General features: G+C 37.4%; 1 protein-coding gene and 1 long non-coding RNA gene across 2 annotated transcripts in view; both read right to left on the bottom strand.

Moving 5' to 3' along the window:
• The window catches only part of LOC133517579 (homeobox protein aristaless-like), a 123,255-nt gene that overhangs the window by 68,439 nt on the left and 28,452 nt on the right, over window positions 1–26,364 (bottom strand).
• On the bottom strand, window positions 17,150–23,429 carry LOC133517578 (uncharacterized). Its single transcript, XR_009799388.1, has 2 exons — window positions 23,112–23,429; window positions 17,150–17,233 (listed from the first exon to the last, which is right to left on the bottom strand). It is a non-coding gene; the product is annotated as an uncharacterized LOC133517578 (long non-coding RNA).

Below are 26,364 nucleotides of genomic sequence, written 5' to 3' on the forward strand. Positions count from 1 at the left end.
TTCGCAGGGGAGAATACAGTTGTTCGCCGATTTTTAATTAAAAAAAATTGCAAGCACAGTGTGTTAAACGCAACTTGACTGTGTTAACGCTTTAGACGGTCGGGTCACTCAAGTTCGGCCTACGAAGGTCGGCCAACATCCGCATCAACATTATCGGCAATATTAATACATTTGCAATTAATATGGCCGACGCCAAACCGCAGCCCCGGCGGCGGCACTAATAGGGTTACCACGCATCGGTTTTTACCGACATGTTAGTTGATAAAAACTCGCCGTTTGACAATAACTTTGTTTATGCAACGGGGATTTTAAAGACTTTGAAATACAAAAACATAATTTTATTGGTGTTCATCAGTGATACATTTGTTCATAAATGAAATGGCGATACATATATGGAAAATTATAATTTTATGAAAATTGTTACATACATTCAACCTTTAAGAAGAAGCAATTCGATATTCACAAATGCCTTTAACAATTTAATATGGTTCTAATTAAATTATCTTTTACATTTTAGTATTTGTTCCTTCGTCAAAGGTTTTTGTACATAAACTTACATATTTTACTTCTTTTTTGTATAAACTTGTATAGATAAAATATTTGCAACAACCTCTACAAAACCCGCAGCCCTAGCGCAAAGAACTCAAGACAGATACAAAGACGGACCTCAGATTTATAGTGGTCGCCGTCACTAAAAGGTTTGGGACAAGCAGATAAGTAGCGCTTGTAATTAGGCGCGACACGCGACCACCGACGCGTCACGGAACCGAATTCCAACAGGAATTTTTAGAGTTCCGTACCGTACTGTAAAACCACCCAACACCCAACTATAAGTTCAGGTCTACGACTAAGTATGGTCCACAAGTTTAATACGTAATTATTTCTAAATACCAATGTGATTATCTGTTTTTGTCTATTTTTTTTATATATTTTTTATACATCGACTACGATATTTAAATAATAGTCACACCTGGTTTAAGATATTCGAGTTAATTTTGGAACAGAGCTTTTGGACAAAAGTTGAGTCGTTTTAAGGTAGGTACTAAGCTTACGCTGATCATCTGATAATGGACTATATCCCAAGAACCGTCATAAGTAGACGAGTAGACTATTGCTTCTACCACAACAAATAACAAACTTTCAAATAAATTATAAATCCATACAAGATACAGTTTTTTCTGTTTATATTGTAACGCTAAAGCGGCTATAGATACAAACCTCAAACTGGGTGTAAGAATAAATAAGAAAATAAGAGCTTAGGTAGCCGGGCACATTTTGTAGAAAAGCCGACCGGCTTTCCTGCAAAATGTGCCCGCCGACCGTCTACTTATATATGTAATAAACGCTATACTGCCTAACAACAGTAACAACAAATAATAAAAATTGGTAAAACATGACATGATGCTTAAGAAAAATAAAAAACATTATAAAAACGGTTTGGACGGAACCCTTAGTCCAACCCGCACTTGGCCAGTTTTTATTGTTCACAAATTAAAACGAGAAATTGGGAGATTGTGGAAATTTGGAAGCGACTTTTTGTGTTTTTTGAGTTTCGTTTCTAAGACACTGTGAGTCGAGGACAAGGAATTTCAAAGGAATGATGTCTAGGAGCGATAGTTGTTTATTTCTGTTTTAAATTCGGGTGACAGGACCAGAATGAGCAATACATTTTCATCACACTTGCTCATAAAGCGTGGTGTTTCATGCTGGTTTAGCGGGAGTTATAGCCAATTTTATTCCCTAGGGAGTTTATTTTTTTAATTACTTTGAACTGAGTCTGAGTCAAGAATATTATATGTCAAATGTTTCTTTAAAATCGTACGCGCGGATTTGTCAAATCTATCCTTTAACAATAACATGATATTACGAGTACTTGCATGCGTCTTCGTGAATGACACGATCTATAATGAGTTCTAAGTACTTTAAAACACTGATTTTGATAATTATTTTTATGATTTATGAATAACTAAGTCTAAAATCTATAATGGCTGTATTCGGAACGTGTCTCCACCTCACTTTTCATGCCTTTACCACAGAATAAATAATAGTACCTACTACCGTACAGAAATGACACTTCCTACATTATTTGATAGGTACTCTGTATTATGTACCATGGTACAACTGTTTTTTTATTCCAATTATTACTATTAATTATTTTTGACATTCTATATTTAATTATATTTTGACATGGCAAAACCTCTATAACATTAGATTGTATAGTAATATTAAGTTTTCATTGAATAATTAAATTTCACATTGTATCCGACGATCACTTTCATTATACGATAAGTAGTAAGCTTATGTATCCTTTATGTAAGCTTATGTATTCCATTAACTATGAACATTGTATTGAGAGATAAATAAACTAAACTAAACCAAACTACAAAACCGAAGTTTGACAGCGATTCAGGGTCGAATTATGCTGTCCCTTTCTAATGTATGGCACTATTCCTTTCGACCATTAAGGGTTGACAAAATTCGAGTCATTATCTTATCTGTGGTCGTGCACGTATAGGGACGTCAAGTTGTGCCAACCCTAATAATTGCTCGTTGCAACGCTGAACCGAGCGGAGCCGGAAAAAGTCGAAAGGACTAGTGTCACCCCACTGCCTTTACGTCAAGCAATGTAGAATGAAAATACCACTTGGTTCCAGAAGTAAATAATAAAAAATAAGCATCGTCGTTATAAGTATTTTCGGGCACCGAACTTAGCCACCAAATTAAACTTTTCTCATTACGCCGCATCCAAGTTCTCATGCATCCGTTTACAATTCAGATAGTGATAAAACAACCATAAAACAAATTGTATCAGTTAAATTAAGTAATTTACGAGCGTCTCGTTTGTAAGCTTTATGTAGTGGACTTCAGTACCCCTGGTGTAACTTTGATCGACATCATAACGTGACGAACGCGTTTGCGTTAAGTCTCATTTTGTATAGGATTTTGAGTTTCCAAAACATCCCGCTTGGCGCGCTCTTTCGAAATCCAATACAAAATGAGACTAAACGCAAACGCGTACGTCACGTTTCGAAATCGAATTTATTTACACTAGGGGTACAGATTACTTGGTTTACGGACACGCCAGTTCGAACGTACACTGACATCAGATTGATATCTGACAGATGTCATTTAGTAATCGTGCGTCTCGCTTGCGCTAATACATGTACCTACGGACAAGTAGGAGCGAAATGCACGATGACTGATGAATAATTTAGATGTCAGTGTACGTTCGAATTGGCTCGTGTGTTTGGCTTAGTGATGGGCATAACTTGGCTTGACGGGTGCAATTTGATTTTGACGTTTAAGAAGTGCGACGAAAAGTGAAACTTACTAAAAGTCGAAGTCGATAAAATTATGATGTTAAGATGGTACCGTTATGTAATTTTTACTGGACTATGGTAAAGGTAATTTTTATATTCTATTTATGGAAAAAAAAGTAAAATATTATTCGATGTAATTTAAATTACTGTCAGAATGGCTAGAGTCAATGTCAGATGCAATAAAAAAAATATCAAAGAAGTTTAGATAATAAAAGAGCAATTTTTTAAATAAACATGTTTACTTCAAGGACAAATTTGATCTTCCCGGTTTCTGATGAAGCTGAAAATTTGCATGCATATGGAAGTCGGGTGACAATGCAATATTATGGTACCATCGAGCTGATCTGATGATGGGGATAGGAAGCGGCCATAGGAACTCTTTGATAAAACAATGCAACCTAATTGAGTTTGGCTGTTAATACGAAATCAATGATTTTTTTAAAACATGATGATATAATTCTTTGTTTCATTAAGTAAAACAATACGAGTATGTTAACGAGTGCGATATTGTGCTAATATAGAGTTATTAATTTAGTATTTGGGCAGTTGTAAAGAAGTCTAAAGAACTCCTTGACGAAAACGAAAATACAACAAGTTTGGATTTGTCATTGATTAATTCTTTTTAAAAATGGCTTTCATTATTTTTAAAGTTATTTCATCAATCTCAAAAATGTATCATAGACCATGACGTTCCTCGGTAGATGCGAATGTACCTAAAGTGATAACTGAACTTTATAAATAGCCAAGATGGGTAATTAATGGTCATTACTAGTTGCACACTTCCGCGCTTAAACAACATTAATGAGCAAAACAAAGAAAAAAATTGTCTCGAGACGACTTATCACATATTTACTTGTTGGACTTGTTGAAACGGGGGTTAAAAATCTGTAATTCCAGAATATGTCAGTCAACCAGTCACCACCGATGTCCAGTTAGTACGGTTGGATGCTCCGCCACTGACCTCAGCCATAATAAAGTCGTACACACCGGCGCAGGGATGCCGGCGACATTCCGCCGCGGAACCGACTGCCTTTCGCAGCTTTGGTGGAACAAAGTCCTAAGTTCGTACGATCATCTAAGCGGGATATAACCTTGTCGCATTAGAGACTTTTATCTGAGGCGCCTGGGACCAATTGCCGGCGCTGGAGGCGCTTAGGGTTGCCATCGGTGGGTAAAATGCTGACGAGTATAAAAAAAATCTTTCGAATTTAAAAAAATATCTAGATATTTTAAAAGGTCTTACTATAACTATTTACACACGCTGTAATTTATAAATTTGAAGTTTTTCCATAACATGTTAAAATGGATGTTAACAATGTGGATGCAATTTGGATGTGTGTGACCTTACCTACCTACCATAAAAATACCAAAAATGTACAAGAATGAGAATTGTACTTTTTTATAGTCCTAATTTCTGTCACACTGCTTGACAAAACCTCTATGGTTTTCATTTCCGTTCACTCGTCTCGGTTTAAATCCCAATTTATAAAAATATCTCTATCATAATTCCCGAAAGGATAAGTGGTTAAAAGTAAAAATCGGTAAGTAAACATATAAGTACATATGTATCTACTCATTATTTTTATTTCTTTCCCTATGAAAGCCCGTCATTATCTGCCGCATACCTGACAAATGGTCTTAATACGGTTAAACTTCTACTTACCCACAATACTAGGATTTGCTTTATTAAAGTGTATTTCAAAGCGCCATCTGAAATTCCTCGTTTTTTCGAATCTGTTTGTAAAGCTGGCATTCAATGGAATGTTCTTGAGGGCGCCATTTAAGCTGAGCTTCTAATTAATAAATGGCATAAGCTAAGCTGAATGGCGTCTAGATTTTTTTTTATTTGCAATTCCATTTTTATATTACCATTTGTTTGATGGGCATTGACATTGAACAAAAAAAAATCACATTACTTGACAAACCACCAGATAAAGATAACCACTGGATATTATCCAATTTAAAATACTTATCTAAGTACCTAAGATTTTATAGCCTACGTTTTTTGGAATTTTGTGAAATTGTTTTTTAAATCGTGAACATAGTTTATTAGTTAATATTAATAGAATTTTAAGACTACTACTTAATCTGTGAAGATAGACCGTCGACTTTATTATTCCATTGTTAAATATGCAACATAAATTACTCTTGTATAAGACAACGTTACCTATAAAATATAAATTACATTAATTACATTTGATAGATACGTATCGTACATAGAAAACATATTAAGTCAGAAACAAATATTCGTGATAAAACACATTAATAAATGTAAGGTTTGTTTTATTAATTTTAATTTATTTAGTATAGTTATATTTAATTTTAGTAATAGTTTATACGTTTTATTATTGTTCCTATCACTGTTACATATATTCCGAAAAAATAAATAAACGTAAATATCGGGATTCGAATCCAGGACTTCCAGCTTTGTAAGTGGGTAATTCATTTATTTAATTCCTAAGTCAAAGCCAAAATATTCTTAATTCAAGCTTTTCTAATTCGTCATATACAAAAATCATCGTAGTCTGAATTATCAGAGTATTATTATTGTATCCTTTCATCATTATTGTCGTTTTGCCTCTACGAAGCATTTTCTCAACATACCGGGAAACCTATGTTATCGGATACGACCGTATTTCAGCGGTAAATGTGATGATAAAAATATGAATTATTATAGATATGTAAAACTTAATAATAAAATCGTGGAATACTAAAAAAAAATTAGAAAAATACAGAAAAATACTAGTCTAATACAATCTAAATGTCACAACCCTAGCCCAGCGTTATCGCGCGACGTTAGAGCCCGTGTTGATCGGTTGTTGTCTAATTTCGCCGGTTTTTGTCCATCTCAGGGTTATCGGTCTGCGTGCCTGACATGGCGGCTTTTTGTCGTGTTGTCGAATCACTGTGAAATCTGGGATGCATTCCATAATTTTAGATTTGTAATTAGGGCAGCCGTAAAATAAGGCCTTTATAAGACAGAGGGAATATATGTTTCCCACAATGATTTTAACTTTATTGCAAAGTGACAGGGCTCCAGTTTGAATAATTTTATACACTTATTTATGCCCGTGAAAGGGTTAAAAATATTGTCGGAGTGCTTTACTTTTAGTATTTGGCTGCTGGTCTTATGGCTAAAATGTGATATTGGAAAAATTAAAAAAGTACGTACCCACTGAATATATCTTATCATATTCCACAATTAATTAACAAAACACTGTCGCGAATAAGACGTGAAATAAAAATTCAAGTAAGGTTTCGATTTAATATTATTAATGCCTGATTTGTCTTAATTATCGGTTACTTAAGTAGAAAATGTATTTCTGGGTTTATAATAATTAATAAAGATAAATTAGGATATAGGGTCAATAACGTTAACAAAGTAAGAGATACCGTAGCGCCTCGATAATCCGTAGGTACTTTAAAAAAACAACCCCTGTTCACAGAGCGTTCGGATTTTAGAATGTAAGATAGAAAACATAAAAAATAATGAGATTCCAAAATTCCAAAAACGAATAAACTTATTCACAAAGTAACTTAACACTACATAATTGTGATGTGAAATGCGGAATCATTTTGAGCACTCATCTAATTCTGCTGGGTTTTGTGGACTAAGCAAAGAGAAAAAAAATCTTAATAGGATATTGTTGGATATTGTTGACGAATTCGTTAACTCCTACAACCCATCTACACAATTCTTAGATCGGATGTAATGTGTACGTATTCTTAATCTGATGTATGTTCTTGTAATATATATCGTAATTGTATGACATTACCTAATGTATAGTATAATATACTAAGAAATTAGCTAAATGACATGTAAGTTTTTTTTTATCTATAAATGATCTATCTAGCAATATATCTATCTATTTGTCCCTCAAAGAAAGGGGTCACTCGGCAGTTCGGATTACAGCGACGTTCGGATTAGCCTGTGTACGGATTATCGAGGCCCTACTGTAGTACAGTTGTCATAGTTATAAGAGGTTGTCTATTAATTACATCAATAAAATTTAGATTTTTTAGACCCCTTGTCACACTTTGAAATGAAAAAGGTAGGTCTTTAACGCGTACTGTCACACTTGGCATGACCCCCTCCCCCTGTTGCTGTGACGTAATTTGTGGATTAACCCTTATTAGGTGGAGTAAGTAAGTAAATATTCTTTTCACCTCAGCAGCTCGAACAAGTCTACTTTCGTCATTTCAGGGAGTGAGGCAAACTTTCGTCATAATGATGATGCCTTTCATTCATGAATGTAAATAAATGTGGTTAACTTTACTTGATGTTGAATTTTTTTAACCTTTAATATGTTTTCACTACTCAGGTGAAAAGTTGTATATGTCACACGAGAGCGAAGTTATTTTACATCTCGTGTTTTATGAGCCCCTGGGAACGCAGGCTCGTGATTCAATTATAGAATCTTTCGCTTACTCGGGACTCAAAATCAATACTCGCAAGAAAAACCAATTTCCTCTCTTGTTGCACAAATAACTATTATTGCACGAAAAATTACACACTTGTGGAGTCCGTCTAAGCTAAATTTGCACAGACCATAATAGAACAAAGTGAGAGCGTGGCATTATAAACAACATATTTTCATAGAAATTCAACAATAATGATGAGATGGCCACACTTTGCCATTACAAATGCCATGTAGAATTATCTTGGTCCGACTGTGTAAAGATTATTATTATTTTGTTAATTACTTAACGAATTTTGTACTGCCTACGTAATTATTATAACCATCTGTACCCCTAGTGTAAATTTATTCGGTAGCGAAACGTGACGTATGCGTTTACGTTAAGTGTCATTTTGTATGGGATTTTGAGTTTACAAAACGTCCCACGGCGCGCTGTTTCTAAATCCCATACAAAATGACGGTTAACGCAAACGCGTACGTCACGTCACGCTATCGAATAAACTTACACTAGGGGTTCTGTTAGCCACTAAGTAGAAATACGTAAGCACATAGTTGGAGCTTAGTTCTACAGGTTGCCACTAGAGTGATTCTTTTCCATCCAGTTGCAACTAGATGGCGCTAGTGGAAACTTACAACTAACGTAATATGTAAGTAGTTACAAATAACTGTATTGGACAAAATAAAATTTACTCTTTTCCAATTGAAATTCCTCAATGACTTGTTTCATTTAATTTAATTTAAAAAGGACCTTTTCTCGAAATAATGATATTTTAAAGGCGACTTGCACTTACGTCATTACGAAGGATGCTCCATAAATGAGGTAGGCCGGTTGAAGGTTTTTACAGATGTTGCTAGTATAGGTTTATCCTTTCATAAAAAATATATTCATAGGACAGACACTCCTCTGAATATATTTTATGGCCTTTGTTTTAATTTTACGGCCCTTAAAGCCAAATCCTACAGTACAAAACGGAGTAGTGGCAGAGGAAACCTGTGCTAGCGCCATCTAAAAAAAAAAAACTTTGACAGCTACCAACCCCAATACGCGCTGTGTAGAAAAATAAGCGCCATTTGGCATATTTTACAAAATTAATCGCTAAAGGTAACATAAGACTGTTTTTAAGTGCAAAGGAGTTCAGATGCTTTACTAGTACAGAGCGCGGGTGGGTGGTCAAACCCGATAACTCCAGCAAAAGGGTTTTTGTAATTGGAACTATATGTGACATACATGAAGTTCTAATTTGAATGAAAAAATATTTTGATTTATCGGGTTTGACATTGAGGTAACTTACTAGACGATCTGAAACGAGAATAACTATCAGAGGCCATAGTTAGGTACTTACTTGAGCATTTTTACAATACTCCACATTAACACTCAATTGTTCTCCCAATTAGAATACAGGCTATTAAATGAAAACATCAATTAATTAGACAAGCGAGCGGAGCGGCAGCCGCGGCGTACCCAACTGGTTTCGAGAGTCATCCATAATTCAAATACAACATGGGGCCCAGACCCCGCCCCTGCGGCACGCCGCCAATCGTCACCAGATCTTAGAGCAAGGCCCGCCTTCTGACTTACCCACCTAATCTAGTGTCAATTGACCTTTTGTACTAATAAATTGGTGCGTGGATTAAGCTCGATCTGCAGTGTATGGGTCAAAATTATTTGTTTTGTTTCTGACCACTCTGTCATGCTTGTATTTGTGTCTGCTATCGAATAAATAAATAAAAAGTCGAGTGCATGAGTATCTTTATAGCTGTGGATTATGTTTTACTTGAGAATTTTTTAAACTAAAAATCATCCCACACAAAATACCTACTCTCCGTCACATTTCTTGGGGACAAAATACAAGACAAAATGAATTTGACCCTTATACTAGTGAAGTGGTAAATTCGTTGATAGGTATCCAGCAGAGAAATATCACATAAAAAAATATTGGTAACCTGTATGTGCAATTTTTTTTAGTTAATCTTAAACACTCTATGTAATAAATTAAGTTACGGCGGTTTACAATCAACTTAAAAATTATTGATACCATAATATCATACCATACCATACCATATTACGTAGCATAGTGTACTCAGTAACATTTGTAGATTATAGTAACCTTAGCAAGTTAACGACTATTAATATTTTGTTCTTTAAGTATTTTAATTGCTTCCACTAAACTTAGTAATGTAAGAACCAATTTGATATATTTTAATTTTAATTAATATCAGGAACTGTCACGATAATTATTAGTATAAAAATACTTGCATAATGAGCTGGAAATACTACTTTATCCTAATCAGACCACGATACTGAATATGCCATTAAACGGGACCCACAAATTTTTGTTACATTCTGTATACTCGTAGTTTTTCAAGAATCGCTTGTCAGTGGAGAATACATGTCGATAGAAGGAGAGAATAATGCTATTCCTTTTCAGACTAGTATCACGAATAGTTTATAACGTAAATTCATTTTATTCCACTTGAAAATAATTTTAATTTCATGGGCATGCAAATAACGAGCAGCATTACTATTTACAAGAAATACATATTATTATTGGGACACTCGGTAATCACATCCCTATATTCGTTAATAAGCTCGAACTTCACTGTCGATTGAAACTGCCTGTGGGTAAAAGCAATTAAATGATATCGTGATTTTCGGATCACGACTCCAGTCCTACCCAGATCGTGTAATTACGAGAATTGGATGGATTCATTGACAAATTGGTTTTGTAGAAAAGTAATTATTGTATTCTATTGAGGGCTCATTATTGGGATAATTAGAAGAAATCGAACGGATTTAATTGTTCGATGGTACTAATGAATTTGATTGTAGGATGATTTTAATTCGAGGTTCATGCCGCTTAATACCTAAGTATGTAGGTTCACTTACTTAATTTTATATACAATGTACGTTAATAAAATACTAATAAATGAGATATAATAGAAAGAACCCCAATTTCTTTCACTTTCTAAGGATTAAAAACTTTATTGTATACAAGTTAAAATACGATGGACATAAAATAAGGGAAAACGAATAAACTGAAACTAAACCTTTATAATACAACTATTATATAGACATTGTTCAGGTCAGGACATATCTACGGCGCAAAAGACGATAACTCATTTCCTATTAATTTTCTTTGTTGAAATAATATATTATTTTTTACGTTATTTGAACGACGTTGAAACGAATGTATCGCGTATACTCTCGATGTATCCAACTTGTAATTTTTTATTGTTGGGTGACTTTAATCTCCCTTGTATCTCTTGGAGTAGTAATTATGGTTTCACATTAAAAAATCAGGGTAAAACTGATTACCAAATCGCTGCTATATCCTTCGCGGAGGACTTACAATACCTGGGCCTAACTCAATATAACTTCATAAAAAACTCATGTAATAATACACTAGACCTGTGCTTTAGTAATCTCCCGTTATTGGTGGAACAATGCCAACCGATTACAAAATTAGATATATATCACCCCGCCATTTCCGTCGACATTTTAGACTTATATGTAGTACCATTTAAAACGAAAAATACCCCCCGTTTCAACTTTTATAAAGCTGATTATGAAAAAATTAACTCTCACTTACATAGTATAGACTGGGCAAATCTTTTATGTACCAATGATGTTAATAAAGCCGTTGACATTCTCTATAGTAAACTTGACGAATGTTTTTTATTATTTGTTCCCGTATCTTACCCAAATAAACAATCATATCCCATATGGTATAATACTGCACTTATAAAAATACTACGCGAAAAATCAAAACTACATAAAAAATGGAAACGTTTTTCAAATCCGCGTGACTACGATGAATTCTCACTTCTTAGAGCTAGACAGAAACGCGTGCAGGAACAGTGTTTTCAACGTTTCACTCAAAATACGGAATTATACATAAAGCGTTCCCCTAAATTTTTCTGGAAGTATGTTAAATCCAAGAGAGGAGGATCTAACTACCCTAGCAGTTTTAATCTGAACGATCGTACCTATAATGACGGCAAGACCATTTGTGATGCTTTTAACAATTTTTTTGAAAGTGTTTTTGCTCCAGCAAGTCCTGCGAACCTCACTAACAAATCCAAGAGTTATATTCAAAGTGACGTCTTTTGCGGAATCCACATATCTTCTGACATAGTGTTGAAGTTTTTAAAAGCCCTAGATAAATCTAAAGGACCAGGCTGTGACGGCGTCCCGCCTATTTTTCTTTCTTCCTGCGCCGAAAGCCTCGCAGTTCCCCTGACTATTATTTTCCGCCTATCACTAAAGTACTGCATTTATCCTTCTTTATGGAAAAAAGCCCATATTATCCCTGTTCACAAAAAAGGATCAAAAACTAGTATCGTTAATTATAGACCAATATCTATACTCAATACAATGGGTAAACTCTTCGAGTCAATTGTAGTAGATAGCATATATCCTCTTGTAAGTAGTGGCATATCAAATACTCAGCATGGTTTCTTGAAAGGACGCTCGACAGTTTCAAATCTGGCATGTTTTACAAATTTTGTCTTATCGGAGATGGAGGGTGGTGGACAGGTTGACGTGATATACACTGATTTCGAAAAAGCGTTTGATCGTGTAGATCACGCTATTCTTATCAGAAAGCTCGAGGCTTTGGGAATTCATGGAGATCTGCTACGTTGGATTGAATCCTACCTTACCAACCGTTCCCAAGCCGTGGTTCTTGGAGGTTTTAGATCAAATTACATTACAATCCCATCTGGCGTTCCCCAGGGCTCTCATCTTGGACCTCTTCTATACATTGCTTACATACATGATATAAATAGATCTATAAATAATGCCCATCACCTGTTATATGCAGACGACAAAAAAATATTCATCCGTGTCAGAACTCTTGAAGATTGTCATCGTCTGCAAAGCGATCTCAATAATCTTGACTATTATTACTCCCTGAACAAGATCTCTCTTAGTACTAATAAATGTCAGTGCATAACCTTCACTCGCCGAATCACACCAATAAAATTTTCATATAATCTTAGAGGTACCGTGGTGGAAAGAGTCGAAGTAGTTCGTGATCTGGGAATAATACTCGACACCAAGATGACAATGAGGGAACATGTCGACCATATAGTCAACAAAGCGTATCGTAATCTCGGCTTTATGATGAGAACGTGTAAACCATTCTCAGATGTTCTAAGTTTGAAGATAGTATACTATGCATACGTTAGAAGTATTTTAGAATATGCCTCTCCCATATGGTCAGTCAATTACGCCATTCATAAAGATCGTATTGAAAAAATTCAGAAGAAATTTGCGTCACATTTAAATCACAAATTCAAAAAAATTATAGCATCTACCTCCTACACTGATAAATGTCGACAATATAATCTCTTAACACTAGAAGACAGACGTAAACTTTCAGACATGAGGTTTCTCTTTGATATAATTAATGGTCGCATCGATTGCCCACAACTGTTGTCTGGTCTATCATTTCGAGCCCCAAAGCGTCGCACTAGACATACCGCCCTATTTCATGTTCCTTTTCACGTGACTAAGTATGGTGACAATGCAGTGTTATCTCGAATCCCTCGTTTATATAACATGGAATTCTATTCTGCAGACCCCTTTCTCGGATCTAGGAATAAATATATGGACAATATCTACAAGACACTTTCAGAAAAGTACAAATAAATTAAAATTAAGATTAAATTATTCACCAGTCTATTTAGCCTGTCCATCGGACACACACAATTATGGATATATAAATATATCATTAAATTTACTTCTATGAGTATTACCATGCAACTCTTCTTTTTTTTATTTGTGTTTAATATTTCTAATCTACTGATGTAAAGTCATACAATTGTGTAGTATTGACATACCAAAATAAACGATGAACTGCGGATTTATTGAGGCATATGCACTTAAATAAAATGAACAATATTTGTACATACATATAATAACGTCACATCAGATCTTTACGTCTACGAACTTATTGACGTATCCGTCTTGGCTAAAATTTATGTATTTGTATAGAATCATAAACTCATAATTAATGATGAGCATGTTGTGATGAGCACACTGTCTTATTAAAACTGTTTATTATGATAATACCTAGATACGAATTACGTTATTCTAAGTAAAATGTAATTAGTGGATAACTGTCATTGGCCATCTGTTATGTAATCACTCATATGTAAAACTTTTATTTACGGCTGTTGTTGTCCTAAATATCAATAAATAAAAATAAAAAATAAAAATATTTGAACCTACACCAAAACAACACAAGGGATTTTTTCTACCTACTTACCTCCAATTAAAGCCCCACACCTAAATTACGGATATCCAAAGGTGTGCAAAATAAATTAGGTTTCGGCGTACCGGAAATACCTCAGTATCGTTGTCAATATTTCTCAGAGTATTGACACAAAGTTCAGTTCCCCCAGCCCCCGACCAAAGGGCCGATTCGGATTTAACTATTTCTTAAGGGTAATCTTGTTATGACACGACTATGGTCATCGCTCGCGCTGGTTGGTACGCGCGAAATGCAATGAGGAGTCGTATTACAACTAGCCAGAAGACATTCCACTACCGCTTACTGTAAGGGCCATCCCACAATAGCGTTTTTTGAGCGTCGGCGTCCAGTCAGCGCTATAGTGCTAGGCGTTACGCCAAAAAAACACTGCAAATTGTGTTAAAAGCATGAAAATCGATACGATTAATCTTTAGGCCATTTGAATCCATTTGAACCGTAGAAACAATAATATAGAGATAATTTTGAAAAGTGACTGAAATGTAATGATGTGACATATTGTTAGAATTGGGTTGAAAAGCCCTTTCATTTAATAGCACACACAATTACTAAACAAAAAAAAATGTTTTCCCATACAAAAAAGATGACGTTATAACTCCTCTCCTTTTTTTTCAAATTGATTCAAATGGTCTAAACAACAATTCGCAGCATTTTACTGAATTTAGGGATGTAACGCTGGGAGTACTGTGGAAAATGGCGTCGCTGCGCAGTTGCGCCAACGTTGCGTCCAACAGCAGCTATAGAGTAGACTAGACGCCGACGCTTGGGAAACGCTAGTGTGAGTAGCCCTAATTAGTGTCAGGGTCGTATCATAACAAGATCAAATCCTTAACCAATGATTAAATAAGAATTAGCCTCCAGACAAGTCACGAGCCAGGCCACTTTACGCACATTAGCTAATTTATTTCGGAGATTTCTCTGACGACTGACACTCGACTTAGTCCTGATTGATAAGCGAAAGATACGCGTAAAAGGATTTCTTATTTCGCCTTCAATCTTTGCAACCACAATTGTTTACAGATTATTAATAACCAGAAACACTCCTTTTATTTTCTTTGTTAGTTCCATAAACATTTGGGCAAATACGTTAGTCATTGTTGGCGTAATTTGTCAGCTTGCCCTTTTGAAGTGACCGATAGGCGTCGCAAAAAGTGACCGTTTTAGGAAGTCGCTAATAACAAGGCGCCCGGTAGCTTTACCGTTTTTTTTCAAAAAACCGCAGTATTTCGTGTTCAAAATTATAACTCATATGATTCTCAACCTTATTTTTATGGCCTGTCGATTCATCATTTCTTTTATGATTACGATTTTTAATATTGTTTTGTGATCCTTAACAATATTGTTTGCGTTTAAAACTTTGAAATTTAAAGAAGTTTCAACCGTATCATTATTACTTTTAGGTTATTGATCTTTTTGTGGGTTGTTACAGTTATGTTTGTTATATAGTTTTGTCTATGTTTGCCGCGTGTTGGTCGGTGAGTCAAATTTGGCACTTAATAACAGGTTCGGTGTGGTCCGGAAGTTGAGATTGTCATCATAAGATGCTGGGGGAACATTTTCATTTCGTCCGGTGATTTGGCCGGTATTACTGGCATTACACTGTATTTTTGAGTTAGTTGTTAAATTGGGTTGAAAATTGCGATAGATTTTATTGTTACAAACAAATTGACACGACAACGTAACACGCAATTCAGCTTTTTAAATATTTTTTGGAAGCATGAAATGTCAAATCTCTATAAGTTATGAAGATAAATTATAAGATGCTAAAATAAGAATTGAATACACAACGCAGGGTTCGCTTAAAACTAATCAACTCCGCGGTTATTAATTCAAAATTACAGCTAAGCATCCTTAGCTAGAGAAATAAATGTATACCCAAGTAAAAACATTGCCTATTATGCTAAAAAGCGTCGAGAAATTAAAACAGTACTCAAAATTGCAAAAAAAGGTTAGATCATCATATTTCAAACTTAGCAGCCTTCAATAACGTTATCCATATATGTAACTAAATAACAATAAACATCCGTCGCGTGGAATTACTCGAAACGATTACCGAGATAGCCATCTCCCATGTAATTGTTATTTTTATTGTCGTTAACGCGCACCCTGTGAATAAGTTAGCACACACACCTTCACTACACACAAATAACATACCCGCTAAGTCTCAGCACTCGGCATTGGAATAGCAACTTAAATGGGAAGTGTTAAGGTGTGATTTTGATTAACAAAAATATAGTATTTAAGAGTTGTATGTGTGTAGTAAATTTACTATCGACACCACCCTACAGCCGTTGTGATCGTTTCATTTCCCAAATTACAAGAAGATCTTTATCACTGCGTACGCGTCATAATTAAATAAATAAAATTTTACTGGACATCAATTTTCGACTGTGGGCTTCTGTGTTTTTGAGTTTACTAGCTGAAGATTGATTTGGATAGGAATAATAATAATAAATGGGCTAAATACTTAATTACATTGTAGGTAGGTGTTGTAGGTAGAGTTAATGATTGGAGTAAGCTAACGTATTGGGATTAAGATGTCATGGTTATTATGAATTAGCTTATTTATTTATTTATTTATTGCACAAAAGACAAACTTAATGTACAAAAGGCGAACTTAATGCCATGAGGCATTCTCTACCAGTCAACCTTAGGGCAAAGCAGAAAAGATTGTAGGCGGCGCGTTTAAAACTAAAAGAAATTGTTATTGAAAGAATTAGTCCTAATACACATAAATTAATTATAAACTACTTAAATACATAAAGACACATACATACATTACATAAATAAATAAATATATATATATCTTATCTAGTATTGAAAGTTAATCCTTATACTGTGTGTATTTTTAATATAACCTTAAACATAGCCTAGACGCAGGTTTTAGCGTTAAAAAACGATTCTGAAGGATTTATCAAATTTAGTATTAACTACCACAGTTTAACTAAATTTTGTTTTTTTTTTTCGACCGGCAATGCTTGCAGAAGTAGTGTAACATTGCTTGCAAAATTATTTTATAAGGAAAAAAAGTCGTTTTTTTTTATAAAACCTATGAACCTAAACCCTACCCTAATATAGATTCTGGGTAAAAAAGATGGTATGGTATGGTGGACTGTATGAATAAAAGGGAGGAATATACCTTTGATATTGTTTTAATAAATATTTACAATAAATAGAAAATCACATCAACGACACAACCAAATCAGTATAAATAAGTAACCTGAAGTAATCAGAATGACAAATACTTTTTTTTTAAGTCAATTTTGAATTTGAATTTATAATAGACAAATAAGAAAAATAAGCCTGATGCTGCAAAGAGTGTGCAACATCCTGCCCCTCGTGCAGCTATGCACCAACTAACTTAAGTACATTAATAAAGGCTTAAGTGGTAAGTCTAATTAATTTTTTAAGGGGACGGCGTAGCGTACCCCCAGCCGTCGCAACGTCCACCACCCTGGTCACGCCATCCTTTCCAGGAAACATATTGGTTACCCTTCCTTTGGGCCACGTTCCGCGCGGCAGTGATTCATCCACTATTACCACCACATCTCCTATTTGAAGTTCCTGACCACGATCTCCTTTCACGTTGATTCGTGTTTGCATCGTTGGCAATACTTCACGCACCCAGCGTTTCCAAAAGTGGTCTGATAACCTTATTGCCTTCTTCCACTCTGAGCGACCGAACAGGTCACGGTCTTCTAAGGTCGATGGCAAGGTTTGATTTGGTGGACACCCAATTAAGAGGTGGTAAGGCTGGATGGGTCCTCTGGGTCTGTGGACACGTGCGTCAGTGGGCGAGAATTCGCAATCGCTTCAGCTTCCATCAGCAGCGTCGTTAGTGTCTCCTCCTTGGGGAACCTTTCGTTAAGTGTTGCCTTCAGCGCCACCTTTACTGTTCTTACTAGACGCTCCCAACATCCACCAAAAGACGGTGCTGCAGCGGGAATAAAACTCCACTTGATTCCTCTAGTCGCTGCTTCTTCTTGAATGTCGTCTGAGTAGAATTGTCGTAGGATACGGTTTGCCCTAATGAAGGCGGTCCCATTGTCTGAGTAAATTGTATTTGGGGTACCTCGTCTGGCAATGAAACGCCTCAAGCTCATTATGGCGGAGTCTGAAGAAAGGCTGTGTACCAATTCCAGGTGTAATGCCCTTGTTGTGAGGCATGTGTAAAGAGCCACGTAACGTTTTTCATGGCGGCGGCCCACAGTAACATTGACAGGGCCAAAATAGTCTAGGCCAGTAAATGTAAATGCCCATTGGTGGTGAGCGAGCCTTTGAGGTGGTAGGTCTCCAGTGGCAGGGTTCATAGGCTTCGATTTGCGAATCTTGCAAAGCAGGCATTTCTGAGCGACTGACCTGACTGTATCTCGGAGCCTCAGAAGCCAGAATCTTTGCCTTAGTTCATTAATGACGTATTCGTTATTAGCATGACCTGCTCGTCTGTGGTAAAACTGTACTAACAGCCGTGTGACTGGGTGACGACCATCAAGTAGTATCGGGAATCGTGATTCAGGGTCGATGTCTTCTACAACTTTTATCCTTCCAGCCAGGTGAATTAAATTATCTTCTCCCAGAGAGGGCGATAGTTTGATGAGGCGGCTGTTTGAAGGAATCGGCTTTGAGTTGACGATGCAGTGGAATTCTTGAGAAAAGCTTTCCAGTTGGATCCGTTGTAAAATGTGCCTTTCAGCGGCTTTTATCAGGTCGGCATTCAAGGGAGTGTGAGTGGTGGACGCTGATGAACAACGCGAGCGGGAGAGAACCACTCCGCTATTTGATTTTGAATTTCGAATTGAGGCCAAAATACTACCAAAAATTGCCGCAGCTTGATGTACCCGAGCTGTGGCACGTAAAAAACGAAGCCAGTCACTAAAATGTTCAAAATTTGCCGTGACTGGAGTTGGCAAAACAGTATTGACTGAAGTCAGCCCCACCAACTCGTTTTGTTGACATTTAAGTTCTTCGCGAACTGGTGTGACATTAAGTGGCTCTATGGGCCAGTCCTCTGGGGACTTTAAAAGAAATGATGGGCCAGAGAACCACCTATGTGAAGTGGTCAAATCAATTGGACGAAGTCTAGTTGCGTCATCAACCACATTTAAATCTGTCGGTACCCAGTGCCAGTCTTTGACAGCAGAATTTTCGTAAATTTCGCCGAGGCGATGGGCAACGAAAGGCTTAAAAGCTCGTGCATCACTACGCAACCATTGGAGAACAGTCATCGAGTCAGTCCAAAAATATGTACGCGTTGGTTTTCGTCGATGACTGTCCTTGATGACAAGTGCGATTCGGGAAGCTATCAAAGCGGCTTGCAGTTCCAATCGCGGGATAGACATTGGTTTCAAAGGAGAGACCCTTGTTTTGCTTGCGATGAGAGTGAGCTCGACGCTACCGTCAGGGTACACCAAACGCCAATATGCAACGCAGGCGTAAGCAAGCTCACTTGCATCTGCAAGAACGTGCAATTCTCGGTAGGAAGGCTCCGAGCCTCTTATCTTTGAATACCAACGCGGGATCTTTAACGAAGAAACCTTTGAAAGGTCTTGAAACCATTCAAACCACTTAGATGCTTCAGTCTGTGGGAGCTCGGTATCCCAATCTATGTTAGATCTCCAAGTTTGTTGAAACAAAATTCGTCCCTTAACAACTATAGGCCCTAAAAGACCCAGTGGGTCGTATACGCGCATGACATGTGACAGAACCTTTCGTTTTGTTAGTGAAGTAGGAACAGTTTCAATTAAACCTGTGCGGAACCCTAAAATATCTAGGGCAGGATTCCACGCTATGCCTAGAGCTCGGATGCTGTTGGCAGATTCACCAAGATCGATTTCCAACGGCTGAGCAGCTCTAAGGTCATCGGGGACAAGATTAAGAGCCTCTCGCTCATTGGAGATCCATCCTCGCATCTCAAAGCAGGCGGCGTTGTGCACGGTAATAATATCTGCCGCTAGCTGAGCAGCTTCGTCGACGCCATCTTGTGAATCGATGTAGTCATCCATGTAGTGGCTAAACAAAATGGCGTCCACAGCTTTCGGATACAAATCAGCATGTTCAAGAGCGTTTTTATTTTTAATAAATTGGGCAATAAAGGGGCTACAGCAGGCACCAAAGATGACAGAAGTCATTCTGTACTCTTTAATGGCAATCGTCTTATCGGGCCTCCACAGAAATCGAAAAGCGTCCCTATCTTGCTCTTGAACGCGCACCTGAGGAAACATCTCTTTGATATCTGCGGTTATCCCAACACGACTTTCCCGAAAACGAAACAAGACCTTAAGCAAAGGTTGGAGCAGGTCAGGACCCGATAGCAGTAAGGAATTCAGGCTGACTCCCTCATTTCTGGCTGCCGCATCATGGACTACTCTAACCTTTCGTTTTTGAGGGTGATAAACGCCGAAATGTGGAAGGTAGAGACGTGTGTTGTCAGAATTTTTATTGTGCTGCGCGTAGTAAGTATCTGGCGCACATTCCTCTGCGTAACCTTTTGCTATCATATTGTTAATAAATGCGTTGTACGCCTTAGCGAACTCAACCTCTTTGCACATGCGTCGTTCCAAACTTAAAAAACGTGACATCGCTTGTGGGTAACTATCAGGGACACGCTGTATACCGTCACGCCAAGGCATGCCTACTTCAAATCGACCAGTGGGCAGTCGTTTGGCAGTTGATTCCAAAATGTCAACTGCGCGCTGGTCTTGTTTGCTATGCAATGTTTCAGTTTTAGTGATTCCTATAGAGTCGAGTTTATATTGTTCTTTGATTAAAGACTCTAAATTCTCATCATTAAATTTGTCAGCGTGTGTGTAATTAATAAATTCAACCAACTTCGTTTTGCTAGAAACAACGCCATACAAAGTCCAGCCTAGTGCTGTCAAACAAGCGGCTGGCTCGTTGATTCTACCAACACGGACGTCACGGGCGATTGACAAGTGCCAATGTTCGGCTCCTATTAAAATAGTCGGTGTAGCGTCTTCATATGTTAGAACGTCGGCTAAGTCAGCCAAATGTGAAAATGATTCAAGCGATTCACGATTGAGTGACTGTGTCCGCAAACCTAAAGTATCCACGCACCGAACATTTCTCACTAAAAACGTTTCCTTTGTATACCTACCCTTAATTTCAAAATTGACATATGATATAGTAGTCTCACATTGGAGTTGGCACACACCATTCACTGTAATGGTCTCTGTTGGCCCAGTCGCCCCTATGCGCGTGACAATACTGGAATCTATAAGGCTCGCAGTGCTCCCGTCATCAAGGAACGCGTACACGTTACAGGATCCAGTAGGGCCCGCGACAGTGACAGGTATGATCTTTAGATGGGCGCGCGGACGGAGAGCTAAATTTACGTCCGATTTTTGTGTGCCGGTAGAGGTAGTGGACACTATTACCTTGTCGTCGGTAGGTTGGTAACAAGAAGTATGTGGCGTATTGTTTTCAACATTAATTGAATCATCAATGTCATTGTTTGTTGTCTGATCGTGAATAACGTTGACAAGTGGAGCCGACGATTGCTGTTGGTGGAGAAGCGCGTTATGACGAAAGGGGCAGCCGTTAACGCCGCACGGCTTCACCCGGCACGCATTCCACTTGTGTGGACTAGCCCTTAAACACCTATAGCAAACTTTTGCTTCACGTAGCCATTGCCAACGTTCATCGACAGATACAGATTTAAATTTTGAACAATCCTTAATATTGTGATCATTTTTACAAAATACGCAGGTTTGTTTTTTAGTTCGACCGCCTATATTTGACGATCTTGACTGCATAATAGTATTGTGAACGCTTTCACGCTTTAATATTTTCTCGGTAATGTGTTGCGGTTGTGTACCACTAAACTCTGGTGACAACCCGAAACGAATGTGTTGATCAAACTCGCGTTTTAAAAAATCGGACAAAATTTCAAGCTTAGGACGCCCTGTGGCATCTAGTGTGGCGAAGTCTGTCCACCGAATTTTCATTGTAGGGTTAAGTTTCCCTAATACAGCGTGAAATAGTTCAGGAGAATACAAGTATTCCAAATGGTTTAGCAACTTTATTGTAGAAATGGAATTGCGTACCTTATTAGAGAGTATTCCTAGTTCTTTCAAGTCGTTACTCAGGCGCGGAAGGTTTTTTAATGAATTGACCTCTTTATAGACGATGAGCTCGGGGCGGGCGAAGTTGTCCTCGAGAGCGCGCATGACCTCTTCTGGGTCCTCCGTGGACATCAACAGTGCCGCAACAGCGTCTTGCGCGGGGCCGCGGAGCGCATTATGGAGCCGATTAATATTATCTAGAGGAGAAAAGTTATTTTTTGTAACATTGTAGATACGTTTAAATTGTAACCATTGCAGCGTGTTACCCAAAAATTGAGGTAATTCCAGTTTTTTTACACTGGAAGCTGAGGCGAGAGCCTTCGCTGCGGCCGCGGTGTCAGCTACCGCTTGCAAAAGAACAGGTTGGCCAAGCTCCGTGGGAAAGAGCGGGGGCATATAGCCGGCCGCCTCGGACGCTTTGGCGACGTTTGCAGGTTCTGATTGGCGATTGAGGGGGTTAATAGGGAATGCAGATACCCGGGTGGCCGTCGGTGGTGGTACCGTGAGGCCGGGAGATGGAACAGAGAAACGTTGCTCGCATCCTACTGCAGGGGTGTCCTTATTAACACAAGTGTCAAAATCGTGATTTTCTATCCATTTTTTGGTTCTATCTACGCTCACCCGTGTAGAACTCCGATGACTAGCGCGGCTACTGTTGGCGTCAGCGTCGATAGCCTGGAGCTCGGCTTGTAGCTCGCTCTCCTCAACCTGCTGCTGCAAATCCGCGAGGTGACGTTCACGCTCGCGCTCACGTTGGGCGAGCTCCTGCTCTCGTTCCAAGCGGCGGCGCAGGGCGAGCGCTTCAGCTGCGGTTTTTTGTGCCTTTACGGTCGCCGACGAACGGGACGATTTGCTATGCGCCGTTTGTACGCTAGGTGCGCTAGGTGCCCTATCGCCTGGTGGAACAGAGCTGTGGGGCTGCGGAGGTGCTAAGTCGGCGTCAGGATTAGCTGACATTATTTTACTTTTGCTACGGGTGATCATACGATGAGAACTACGTAAATATATGAATGTAACCAATGAAAGAAAATGAAATGTAAACACGAAAACGTAACTGTCAAACTAAATAGGCACTGAATAAATGAGGTGAAGTACCAATAAAAAAGATGGTATGGTATGGTGGACTGTATGAATAAAAGGGAGGAATATACCTTTGATATTGTTTTAATAAATATTTACAATAAATAGAAAATCACATCAACGACACAACCAAATCAGTATAAATAAGTAACCTGAAGTAATCAGAATGACAAATACTTTTTTTTTAAGTCAATTTTGAATTTGAATTTATAATAGACAAATAAGAAAAATAAGCCTGATGCTGCAAAGAGTGTGCAACACTGGGGTTGTATCAGAAATACACTAGGAAAATAAGGCAGATCTAGGTTTTCTGGAGGTTTTCAAAGGGTCGGAAACGTGCATGTAACACCTCTGGAGTTGCAGGCGTCCATAGGCTACGGAGATTGCTTACCATTAGGCGGGCTTATTTGTTTGCCACCGACGTGGTATTAAAAAAAGATAGTGATATAACCTCCACCGCAACACCAACATTCATATAATTATAGAACATTGATACACTAAGTCCCGCATTAAGCTCTTTAAGGCTTGTGTTATGGTCCTCAGACAACGATTAGAATCCGGGACCATCGGCTTCATAGGCAGGGACACTACTTACAAGGCCACACAGGTCGACATTTGACTCTATTCAACGTCGCTGAGATCTTATATGTATTTTTATTTAAGCACGTATTTAATTGGGTAAAATAATTCAGTTGATTACTTAGAAAAATGACAAAGTATATACTTGTCTGTGTTCGACTAAGCCATACATATCTACTTAATAAAATCATTTATATTTACAGTAAAACCTTCAATGTCGTACGATCAACTCTCACCTCAACGCTACCTTAAAGCCACCATTTTGTACAAATCATCGTTTATGCCCGTAATGACTAAATTGGTAAAAACTTGGTTAGCCGTCTCTAAAGCCGACCAATAAACACACTTTTAGCGAAGAAGGTAGTAAGTAACATAATGTTCTTATTAAGTTAAGCTGTTTGGTGTAAAGGTATGGCGGAGGCACGCTTTTTGCGGTTAAACAAACTTCACGCAGCGGGGCAAAATCGATTGGAACCGATCGCATCTCCGCGTCGAGCCTAATAGGCGGGTCTGTGCCGACCAGCGAGGTAAGATACAAAAATAAATTTGGTTCAAGACAAAAGTGGACGATCGCTTCTCCATACCAACTCTCTGGATATTTACATAATGGAAAATATTTTTTTGTGAGTAACTTATATGGAATTTTTTTTTCGCTCCTAACTTTTATGATAATCGAAAAAGTCAAACGAAGGGGCATAGCTATGGTCAATATATAATAAATGGTATAAAATATTTTCCATTTAGGTATTCAATAACCGGGAAGGAAAATGAGAACGTTTATATGGAAAAGCGGGCGCCTGCTATCCTCTTAGGTTTAATTCGACTATTGTCAATATTAAATTTGTAGTTTGATTCCATGAAATCACTCGTGGTCTATAGTAAAATCCTGTCCATATTTCGTATTTCGGATCGAAACATTACAGCTAATAAGGAAAGGTTGCTTAATATGTAATCAACTATTTTTTTAAATAGGTAAATAATTAATATGAAACTGAAACAAATTGTATTTATTTATTTATGTACCTATAGGTGTGTTTACCTTCAAGTAATTGTTACAATAAACTGAAAAAGGTTAGGTGCAATTTTCACTTGTCACTGCCCACTTTTGCGATTGTCAGCTTTTCCAAATAACTGACAGGCCGATATCGTCCGGTGAACTGGTAATCAGTGGGCCCCTTAAGTAAACAATTGCCGGTGGAACAAAAAAATAATAAGTTATGCATTTTTTTATTATAAAATAATGCCTGTATTTTTTTCTAAACAACATATCTAGATAATCATTAGCACTTCATTAAACCTTGCGTGTTGTTTGTACGTAACTTGATTCATGAAACTGATATGGCGTGTTTATTTTTAAATATTACACATATTTACATGAAACGTTCAAACTAATAATACTAAGAGTTCAAGATAATTACAGTAATTTTGTTAAAAATGTATGTACATAATTATAGAGGATAATCAATATTATTGACCGAGCGTTAGCGAAGCAGACGTTAGACATTTCATATTAATGCAACAAAATATGTACATATAGTGGATATGGCATTGTTTCATTGCAGAACTTGCCCTAAAGTATAGCCTAAACAGCAAAAATTGCACTTCATGATCATACATTTGTCTTTATCTCGGGAACGCGTGAAGGTATCGAGTTTAAATTAAAACCATATACTTAGGTCTACAGTCCCTTGAAGCTGTGAAAAGAATCATACTTTTATGTTTCCGTAATAAAAAGATACGGTCGTTTTGCCGCAAAAAACGCACTTCGAGACTCAAGGAAATCAAAATTTATGAGGTACTTCCCATCAAGCTAGAACTATGAAATCTGACAAGTCACGCTCGTCTTTCACTACAAATACAGAGAAGAATCTGTAAATTATAAATTTGGAAAAAATACAAAAGCTCAAAAAAAAAAGGTAAATTTGAACGGAACCCTCGGTTTCTTTTATTATTATTATTATAGGACAATTTTACACCAATCAGCCTAGTCCCACAGTTAGCTCAATAAGGCTTGTATTATGGGGACTAGACGCCGATGTATATAATACATAGTTATATATCATCACTTACATACATAGAAAACATCCATAACTTAACATCCATATTTGTTATAAATGTAATAAACACACAAATAAATGCCCTGACCAGGTTTCGAACCCGGGCTTCGTAGGCAGGGTCACTGCCGACTAGGCTAGACGTTAATACGCTTGCTAAGTAGAGCCACTGTGGTCGGGCTGAACCCGGCTATCTCCGCGTCAACCTAATAATAGGAAATCACTTTTTACCACCGCCGAGATATTGTTAACGGGTCCGCTATGAAATTATACCGACCATTAGTCTCATTGTTTCCGCAGCAAATTGGCAAAGCTAAAAATGCACCAAATTTAATCTTTATCTCTATTAAAATACGATCGAAATTGGGGAAAAATCAGACGCAAAACGTTTTTAAATCTGTTAAGTCATAAATTCGTTAATGTGAAATCGGTTCTGCTTTGTTTTTGGACATCTTTGTCTTAGAAATTGGCGTCAAATCTCGTTCGACATAACGGTGGTTACGCTGATTTTGGGGGAAATTAAAATCGTACCTTTGTTACCACAAGGTAGTATCTTA

This window comes from Cydia pomonella, chromosome 5, assembly GCF_033807575.1.
Source record: "Cydia pomonella isolate Wapato2018A chromosome 5, ilCydPomo1, whole genome shotgun sequence".
Lineage (NCBI taxonomy): Eukaryota > Metazoa > Arthropoda > Insecta > Lepidoptera > Tortricidae > Cydia > Cydia pomonella.